The 9,834-nt window shown below is 44.8% G+C and overlaps 1 long non-coding RNA gene across 3 annotated transcripts in view; it reads left to right on the forward strand.

Annotated features, from left to right (window-relative positions):
- Positions 1-8,889, forward strand: part of LOC146079596 (uncharacterized) — a 40,833-nt gene extending 31,944 nt beyond the window's left edge. For all 3 annotated transcript variants that reach the window (XR_014474631.1, XR_014474630.1, XR_014474632.1), the window contains one exon: positions 8,563-8,889. This is a non-coding gene — a long non-coding RNA (uncharacterized LOC146079596). The remainder of the gene's footprint in view (positions 1-8,562) is intronic.
- The last annotated feature ends 945 nt before the right edge of the window (positions 8,890-9,834 follow it).

Below are 9,834 nucleotides of genomic sequence, written 5' to 3' on the forward strand. Positions count from 1 at the left end.
AACCTTTCCTTCCATTATATTATTGATTTTGCACACCTTAAATGTTATACCACACACCGTGATGCCCATTACACGTTAAGCCACACCACAATGCCCATTACACGTTACACCACACAACAAGATGCCCATTACACATGCCAGGACTCGACAATTTTTTTTTTAAATATAGGAGCCAAGATAATAGTGTAATGTCAGACAAACTAAAACCAGAGAAAGTGCGCACCAAAGGTGCACCAAATATTTCCACTGTAATGCCTATTATGTAACAAACCCATTACATATTATACCACATGCCATAATGCCAATTACACATTATGCCACACACCGTAATGCCCATTACACATGCCACACACCATAATACCTATTATATATTACATCACATTCCGTAATGCCCATTACACATTGTGCGCACACACACACAGTGACGCCCATTACAAGTTACTTAACAAACTGTGATGCCCATTACACTTTACATCACACACCATGATGCCCATAACACAATACATCACACACACACCGTGATGCCCATTACATGTTATGTCACACACCATGATGCCCATGACAAGTTACATCACACACTGTGATGCCCATGACAAGTTACATCACACACTGTGATGCCCACTAAACGTTACGCCACACACTGTGATGCCCATTACACGTTACGTCACACACTGTGATGCCCATTACACGTTACGCCACACACTGTGATGCCCATTACACGTTACATCACACACTGTGACGCCCACTACACGCTACGCCACACACAGTGACGCCCACTACACGTTTACATATTATACCACACACATATTATACCACACAATGGAATTACGTGTTATGTGGTAGGTAAGTGCCACTTACCTACATGTTAATTGCTAGGGAATTCTTGCTCGATGCCATGGGGGATTACATTCTTGTAGTGTAGGGCTCAGGACCCAGGCAGGACCAGTCAAGACTCTCACTCAGAGCATCAGCTGCAGGACACGATACCGGGGGGCTCCTCGACGCAGTCAGCTTCACTCAGTCAGGGCTGAAGCAGAGTGCTCAGCCAGAGGCCCACACAGGGCTGAACCACTGCAGTCAGACTCAATAATCTCAGGTGGCGCGGTGGCGTGGCTGGGGGCATACTTAGCACTGTGGGCATACCTGGCACTGTGGGGCATATATCTGGCACTGTGGGGGCATATGTGTGGCACTGGGGGCATACTTAGCACTGTGGGGGCATATCTGGCACTAGGGGCATACTTAGCACTGTGGGGGCATATGTGTGACACTGTGGGGGCATACTTGGCACTGTGGGGGCATATGTCTGGCACTGTTGGGAGCATATGTCTGGCACTGTGGGGGGCATATCTGGCACTGTGGGGGGCATATCTCGCACTGTGTGGGCATATGGGTGGCACTGGGGGGCATATGTCTGGCACTGGGGGCATATAGAAACATAGAAACATAGAATTTGACGGCAGATAAGAACCACTTGGCCCATCTAGTCTGCCCCTTTTTTAAAACATGTTACCTCAAACCATATTTCATCCTTATTTTTTTGTAAGGATATCAATATGCTTATCCCAAGCATGTTTAAATTGTACTACTGTATTTGCGTCTACCACCTCTGATGGTAGGCTATTCCACTTACCTACTACTCTTTCTGTGAAAAAATTCTTCCTCACATTTCCCCTGAATCTTCCTCCCTCTAGTTTCAGTGCATGTCCTCATGTTCTGTTGCTCCTCTTCCTGTGAAGAATGTCTCCCACCTGTACCTTGTTAAAACCCTATATCCTACACCCTAAACCCTATATCCTACACCCTAAACCCTATATCTGGCACTGGGGGGCATATCTGGCACTGGGGGGCATATCTGGTACTGTGTGGGCATATGTCTGGCACTGGGGGCATATCTGGCACTGGGGGCATATCTGGCACTGTGTGGGCATATCTGGCACTGGGGGCATATCTGGCACTGTGGGGGCATATGTGTGGCACGGTGGGGGCATATGTCTGGCACTGTGGGGGCATATGTCTGGCACTGTGCGGGCAAATGTCTGGTACTGTGGGGGGCATATCTGGCACTGTGTTGGCATATGTGTGGCACTGGGGGGTATATGTGGCACTGGGGCATATCTGGCACTGTGTGGGCATATCTGGCACTGTGGGCATACCTGGCACTGTGGGGGCATATGTGTGGCACGGTGGGGGCATATGTCTGGCACTGTGGGGGCATATGTGTGGCACTGTGCGGGCAAATGTCCGGTACTGTGGGGGGCATATCTGGCACTGTGTTGGCATATGTGTGGCACTGGGGGGTATATGTGGCACTGGGGCATATCTGGCACTGTGTGGGCATATCTGGCACTGTGGGCATACCTGGCACTGTGGGGGCATATGTGTGGCACGGTGGGGGCATATGTCTGGCACTGTGGGGGCATATGTGTAGCACTGGGGGCATATCTGGTGCTGGGGGTATACTTAGCACTGTGGGGGCACTTTGGGCATACCTGGCACTGTGGGGGCATATGTGTGGCACTGTGGGGGCATATCTGGTACTGTGGGGGCATATGTGTGGCACTGTGCGGGCATATGTCTAGTACTGTGGGGGCATATGTCTGGCACTGTGGGGGCATGTGTGTGGCACTGGGGGCATATCTGGTGCTGGGGGCATACTTAGCACTGTGGGTGCACTGTGGGCATACCTGGCACTGTGGGGGCATATGTGTGGCACTGTGGGGGCATATGTGTGGCACTGGGGGCATACTTAGCACTGTGGGGGCATATCTGGCACTAGGGGCATACTTAGCACTGTGGGGGCATATGTGTGACACTGTGGGGGCATACTTGGCACTGTGGGGGCATATGTGTGGCACTGTGGGGACATATGTGTGGCACTGTGGGGGCATATGTGTGACACTGTAGGGGCATATGTGTGGCACTGTGGGGGCATATCTGGCACTGGGGGCATACTTAGCACTGTGGGAGCATATATGTGTGGCACTGTGGGGGTAAATTATATCTGGCACTGTGGGGGCATATATATGCACAAGCCCAAACAGATATGTCATTGTGTTTTAAAGTTTTGTCATGTAGCCACTCCCCCTAGTGTTATATGGCCACACCCCTGGCCACGCCCCCTTTTGGTGCGCCTACGGCGTGCGGCACAGTACCACTAGGACATTTTTTCTACTAGCACCACTGGGTAATAATCACAGAAATATTGCCTGTGCCACAAGCTAGCCCAGGAAGACAGAGGGAGATTAGGGAGGTTAACGTGTGGCTCAAGGATTGGTGCAGGAGTTGCTAAAAAACTGTCTGGACTTCTCAGTCAGGCGCCATCTCTTTTGCCGCGATGGATTGCACCTGAACGAGGAGAGGGCAGGGGTGCTCAGGGGTAAAATGGTGGGAAGGCTTGAGGAGATTTTAAACTAGGCGGGTGGGGTAAAGTAAAGTAAGAAACCTTAAACCAATAAATGAGTATAGAATAGATGGCAAAGACAGCTACATTATGGAGGAAGCAAGGGGAAGGGAGGAAGTAGGGAACAAGGTATACGAAAGGTGTATGAGAGACACACAGCCAAATACAAATATAGGGCAGCACGGATGGTGTAATGGTTAACATTATTGCCTCACAGCACTGAGGTCATGGGTTTGATTCCCATCATGGCTCTAACTGTGCAGAGTTTGTATATTCTCCGTGGGTTTGCTCCGAGTACTCCGGTTTCCTCCCACAATCCAAAAATATGCAGGTAGGTTAATTGGATTCCAACAAAATTAACCCTAGAATGTCTGTGTGTGCGTTTTCATGTGGTAGGGAATATAGATTGTAAGCTCCTCTGGGGCAGGGACTGATGTGAATGTTCAACTATACTCTGTAAAGCACTGTGGAATATGTATGTGCTATGTAAGAAACTGTTAATAAATAAATAAATATTGTCCATGATACTGATTTATCATTTAAGGAACCTTCTGCAACAGGTAAAATGACAAGGAAAAACGGAAATGCCTTTATCTGAATGCTAGGAATTTAACTGGTAACATGGGGGAACTAGGGACCATAGTTTTGGAGGAAGATTTTGATCTCATAGGAATTACCAAAACTTTGTGGGACAAATCACATGAGTGGGAGGCTAACATAGAAGCTTATAGTCTGTTTAGAAAAAATTGATTAGGTAGAAGGGGAGGGGATATGTTAAACCATCCTTAAAACCATACATAAGGGAAGACATATACGAGAGCACAATGGAGTCAGTAGAATTTGTATGGGAAGAAATTACAGGTAATATTAAAGGGGCTTAAAAGTAAGAATATGTTATAAACCACCCAACGTAAATACGGAAGAGGAAAAAGACCTCTTGCTACAGGGGGGAAAAGCGGCCAGATTAGGGGATCTTATATTAAGGGGGACTTAAACTACCCAGAAATAAATTAGAAAGATACAGTAGGTCAAGTAGTACCACTAAGGGAAATGTGTTATTGGATGCCCCGAATGACCATTATTTGTATCAATTTACTCAAAGTCCAACCAGAAATAACAATATCCTGGATCTCTTGCTAAGCAACAATGGGGACATTCTTACTTACATAACCATAAGGGAGACATTGGGGAACAGTGATCCCAATATAATCACGTTTGATTTAAGTTTTAACAAAGATAATTATATTGGAGCAACTTGGTCCTTCAATTTCAGAAAAGCAAAGTTTGGTTAGTTTGAGGAGTCCTTAAAGGATATAAACTGGAAGTAATTCTTTACAGTTATGTATACTACTAAAAAGTGTCAAACTAAACAAAATACTGCAGGAGGGCACTGATAAATTTATTCCTAGGGTAAATAAAAGAAACAATGTCAAAAGGAAACCGATGTGGCAAAGTCAAATTTGAAAAAGCTAAAAAAAGGAGGGCATTCAAAACGTTTAAACAAGATGGGACACCCAAATCATTTGCCGCATATAAAGAATGTAAAAAGAAATGTAAAAATACAAACAAAATGGCTAAATTAGAGACTGAATGAGAAATAGCTGCAGATAGCAAATCTTCTCCCAAAAAATTCTACAGTTATAGTAACAGGAAAAGGTTAAGGAAGGAAAATATTGGCCACTAAAAATTAAGCAGGGTACCCTGGTAATAGAAGGAATAGAGAAAGCGGAATTATGCAATTCATTTTTTGCTTCGGTATTTACAAGGGAAGAATCTTCAGAGGATCTCCCAGGGAGTAAATGCTTAGCTCTCGATTGCTCTCAAACTGTATGTTTGAGTGAGGAAATAGTCAAAAATAGATCACAGAACTTAATTAGTAACAAATCTCCTGGCCTGGATTTAGAAGGAATAATAAGATCCAAAATTTCTTAAAACAGGACAAGGCTCAACATGTGTTCGTCAAAAATAGATCATGTCAAACTAATTTAATTAGCTTCTATGAGGAAGTCAGTAGGGAGGTGGGCTTAGGGAAATCTGTTGATGTAATACTTCTTAATTTCGATAAAGCTTTTGACACGGTGGGGAAAATTTACTAAGATGTGTATTCTACTTCACATGTGATGTCCCTATGGGCAACCAATCAGATCCTGTCTACTATCTCCTAGAGGGTGCTAAATAAATAAGAAGTAGATTCTGATTGGTTGCCCATGGCAACATCACATGTGAAGTAGAAAACACATCTTAGTAATTTTCCCCCACTAGTGCCTCTTAAAAGGTTATTAATAAAATTAGGTAATTTTTAGTGTTAGGAGATAACATCTGTAATTGGATTAAAAACTGGTTGCACAATCGGGAACAGAGAGTGGTGGTAAAGGGCATACATTCCAGCTGGGGTAAGGTCCAAAGTGGAGTCGCACAAGGTTCAATATTGTAACCCACCTTGTTTAATATATTCATTAATGATATAGGAAGTGACATAGGGGTAGAATTATGAAGTGGCGCTGTGGTGCATATGCGCTATCCCCGCGTGCTAAAGCAGAAGATAGCGCTTCACTTCATCTATGAAACCTCCCCCACTTCGGCCTGCAAGATGTTAGCACATCTTGTCGGTGTCCTCTCCTGCTTCGCCTCACTAATGAGGCGAAGCAGGGACTGTTATAGCGGCACGTTTAGCGCCGCTATAATAAATCTATCCCATAGTGAGTAAAATTGCAATATTTGTGGATGACAAGAAATTGAGTAAGGAAATTAACTCAAGAGAGGATGTGGATACACTACAAAGTGACTTAATTAAACTGGAAAGTTGGGTGGAAAGGTGAAAAATGCAGTTAACTGTTGATAAATATAAAGAATTCATTATGGGAACAAAAATGAACAAGCTACTTATATGATAAATGGACTTACCATAGGGAATTCTGCTGTAGATAAGGACTTGGGGGTCATCATAGATGAAAAACTGGGTAATAGTGCACACTGCTCAAGTGCAGCAGCAAAAGCAAACAAGACACTGGCATGCATTAGGGGAATGGATGCAGGGGTTGGCAATGTGATAGTGCCTCTCTACAAGGCATTGACGAGACCACACTTAGAATACTGTGTTCAGATCTGTGCAGCACACTTTAAAAAGGACATACATGAATTGGAACAGGCACAGAGAAGGGGGTGGCTAAGCTAGTAAAAGGTCTCGAATCACTAGAATACAAAGATAGGCTAATCATATGGAATCATATGGAACTGGGAGATGATTTGTTCACTAACAGGTCTATACTTAGGACACGCGGGCATGTACTGAGGCTTGAGGAAAATAAATTCCATACTGGATTCTTCACCATTAGCGCAGTAAAATTCTGGAACTTATTGCCGGTGGGGGTGGTTACAGCAACTACTGTTACTTGATTTAAATCAAAACTGGATGCATTTTTTGCCACTAAGGGTATCCTATAGATAGGACTTATTCAAGTCAGTAGTTACAAGTCAAATACAAAAGGTTGAATTCGATGGACTAACGTCTTTTTTTCAACCTTAATATGTTACTATGTTACCCTTCTACCTCCATGTGTCTATCTTGCCCTTCTTATGGGGCCTACACATGTAGCGATTAAGCAGTATTTTCTAAGTGATCTCAGTAGATCGCTTAGAAAATGCCCCTACATCGCTCCATATGTAGGGGCATAGCAATAGCGATGCACGTCCCTGAGCATCACTATCGTACCTTGATCTCCCTGGGCACCAGACAGTGGTACTCTGACTTGTCTCCTGTAACCCATCTCCGGATAGACATCTACAATTAATAGGTGTAATACCGGCATTACAGTGAGTAAATATATATTATAAGCACCACATTGGCATGTATTCAATGCCGGTGCGAGCGGCCGGCGAGGGGGTTAAACTGCGAGGATCGCAGAAACCAGTGATCCTTGCAGTTTAACCCCCGCGCCGGCCACTCGCACTATGCAACGTTCCGGGGGAATCCTAGCCGTCACAGAACGGCGAGGATTCCCCTAAACTGCGAGAGCCGAGGCTAGTGCAGCAAACTCGCTGTAATTAGCCTCGATTCTCGCAGCTTTTGGAGGCACATTCGCAATTTCCCCCTCGCTCAAAAAACGGAGCGAGGGGGAATTTGCGTATGAGGGGGGTCAGTTGAATACTGACAGGGTGAGTGGTGACTGCGAGCAAAAAGTCCTGCTCGCAGTCACCGCTCGCCCACGGCATTGAATATATGCCATTGTCTCACGCAGTATTAACAATCATTTGGACAGTTAATTTTGTGTTTATGTGTATGTATTGTGTCTTTTATTTTCGCAAAAATTTTATCTAATACTGAATAAAGATTACATTTTAAATTTTTGGTGCACCACATAGAGACATTCTCTCCCCCTCTTGTTCCAAATTCATGTCCAGTGGTAGCACACCCTTACTGTGATGGTATATGTCCATATATTATGATTATTGAAGGGGTCATCAAATATATTTAAATTATATCTTCCTGTGCGATTAACACTGCCTTTTTGTTTTATTCTTCATACATTTAACCCTCATCCCTAAGGGCCTAATTCAGTACCGCTTACTAAGCAGAGATCATTTGCTGCTTAGAGAGTGGCTTAATACCGCCTGCCGCCTGGCCGAATGCTTCCCTCCTCATGTCAAATCCCCTCAGTAACATGCAAGGGGATGTACAGTATGTGAACCCGTCCCCTCACAAGTGGCTATAAGGGAGAGAAATAATTTGAAGGTGGCCAACCATCAAATGATTTCTCTCCCCTTTGGGAATAAAAGTCAGTCTAAACTGACAGAGTCCGCTGAAAAGGGGATGGGCGCTGACGTCATGTGAAGTCAGCCACCTTCCCGTGCAGGCATCGGCCTGCCTGCATATCCAGGGGAATGTCCAGCGTTTTCATGGGCATTCACACTCGCCGAGCCATTAACTAAGTAAGGGGAGGAAAGGGGGCGGACAAGGGTCGGCAGCAGGGGAACACCCAGCATTTTATGGGTGTCCCCACTGCTACCAATGTATGTTTAAACACCACTGCTCACCAATGTTTATTAATAATAGGTGGTAACGTATAAATTAATGGAGCAGGCCAGCAATGTACTGTATATGTTACAACCTATTTTTTTTTTTTAAATTCCATGAATTTTTATTTGATTTTTCATTGCAGTTTACAACTTATACACACCATCAAAACATTGACATGAAAACAAAAGCAGAAAAAGGGAAACAGAAAAAGGAGAAATTATGCAATCAATAGAAATTACAGCATACATTGGTGGAGTACTTTCAGCTTCAGATTGTCAACAGCACAAGAATACGTAGAGGCAGCGTGGCTTGAAGTTACATTTGTTACTAATATTTATGTAAACAGGTATATCAATCTGACATTCCTTTCGCCCATGGAGATCTGTTCTTGATTATAATTTGCACAATAAAGAGTGAATGAAGATAACAATGGAAAAACAAAAATAAATAAATAAAAAGGTCAAATAAATCCCGGGTAGTGTGAGTTCACTTTTTGCTAGTGTGCATTTGGGGTAGTACATCTGGATCTTAGTTTCCCTCCCACCCCGCCTCACTCATCTCCTCCTCCCCCGATCTGGTCGCACCCGAGCAGCGATCATAGACATTTCTGCCTAAACATCAGGTTGCATGAGGGGTGAGTCTATCCATGGGTCCCATATTTTGTGGTATTTTCTCTCAGAGGTTCTGGAAGCATATACAAATTTTTCATGCCTGACCACTGTATTGGTTAGGGAGAGCCATTCCCTCTTCGTGGGGCCCTCTGGGGCCATCCATTTTCTAGCTACACACACTTTGGCCAGAGTGCAAAGATTGATCGCGTATCTCACCATATTCTTATCGAGGCTATCTACATCCATAAATGATAGAATACAAAACCTCGGGGTGAAAACGTCACGGGGGATGCCTGTGGACGCTATTAGAGTAATTATTTCCTGCCAAAAGGAAGACAGTACTGGACAGCTCCACAATAAGTGCCAAAAGGAGCCTTCCTGTGCTTTGCATTTGGGACATATGGAGTCGTTTCTTCCTCCCATTTTACATAGCCTAATGGGGGTCAGGTATACTCTGTGTAATATGTATAGCTGGATCTGCTGGTATCTGGAGGATGTGGTTGATATGCGTGGGCTCCCCAGGGCCGACTCCCAGTCCTCTTCTGAAATCGGACCCACTTCCATCTCCCACTTGGCCTTCAAATGAGGCAGACCGGGGGCATGGTGTGCTGTGAGAATGGCTGCGTAGAACCTAGAGACAGCCCGGGAGGGCCCTCCAGACACCAGCAGATTTTTCACCGGTGAGGGCCTGAGCTCAGGGGGGCTCACAGGGAACTGCGCCTGACATGCATGGCGGAGTTGAAGATAGCGAAAGAAGTGCACATTGGGCACCTGAAATTCGTCCCTTATCTGCTGAAATGATT

This window comes from Crinia signifera, chromosome 5, assembly GCF_055691185.1.
Source record: "Crinia signifera chromosome 5, ASM5569118v1, whole genome shotgun sequence".
Classification (NCBI taxonomy): domain Eukaryota; kingdom Metazoa; phylum Chordata; class Amphibia; order Anura; family Myobatrachidae; genus Crinia; species Crinia signifera.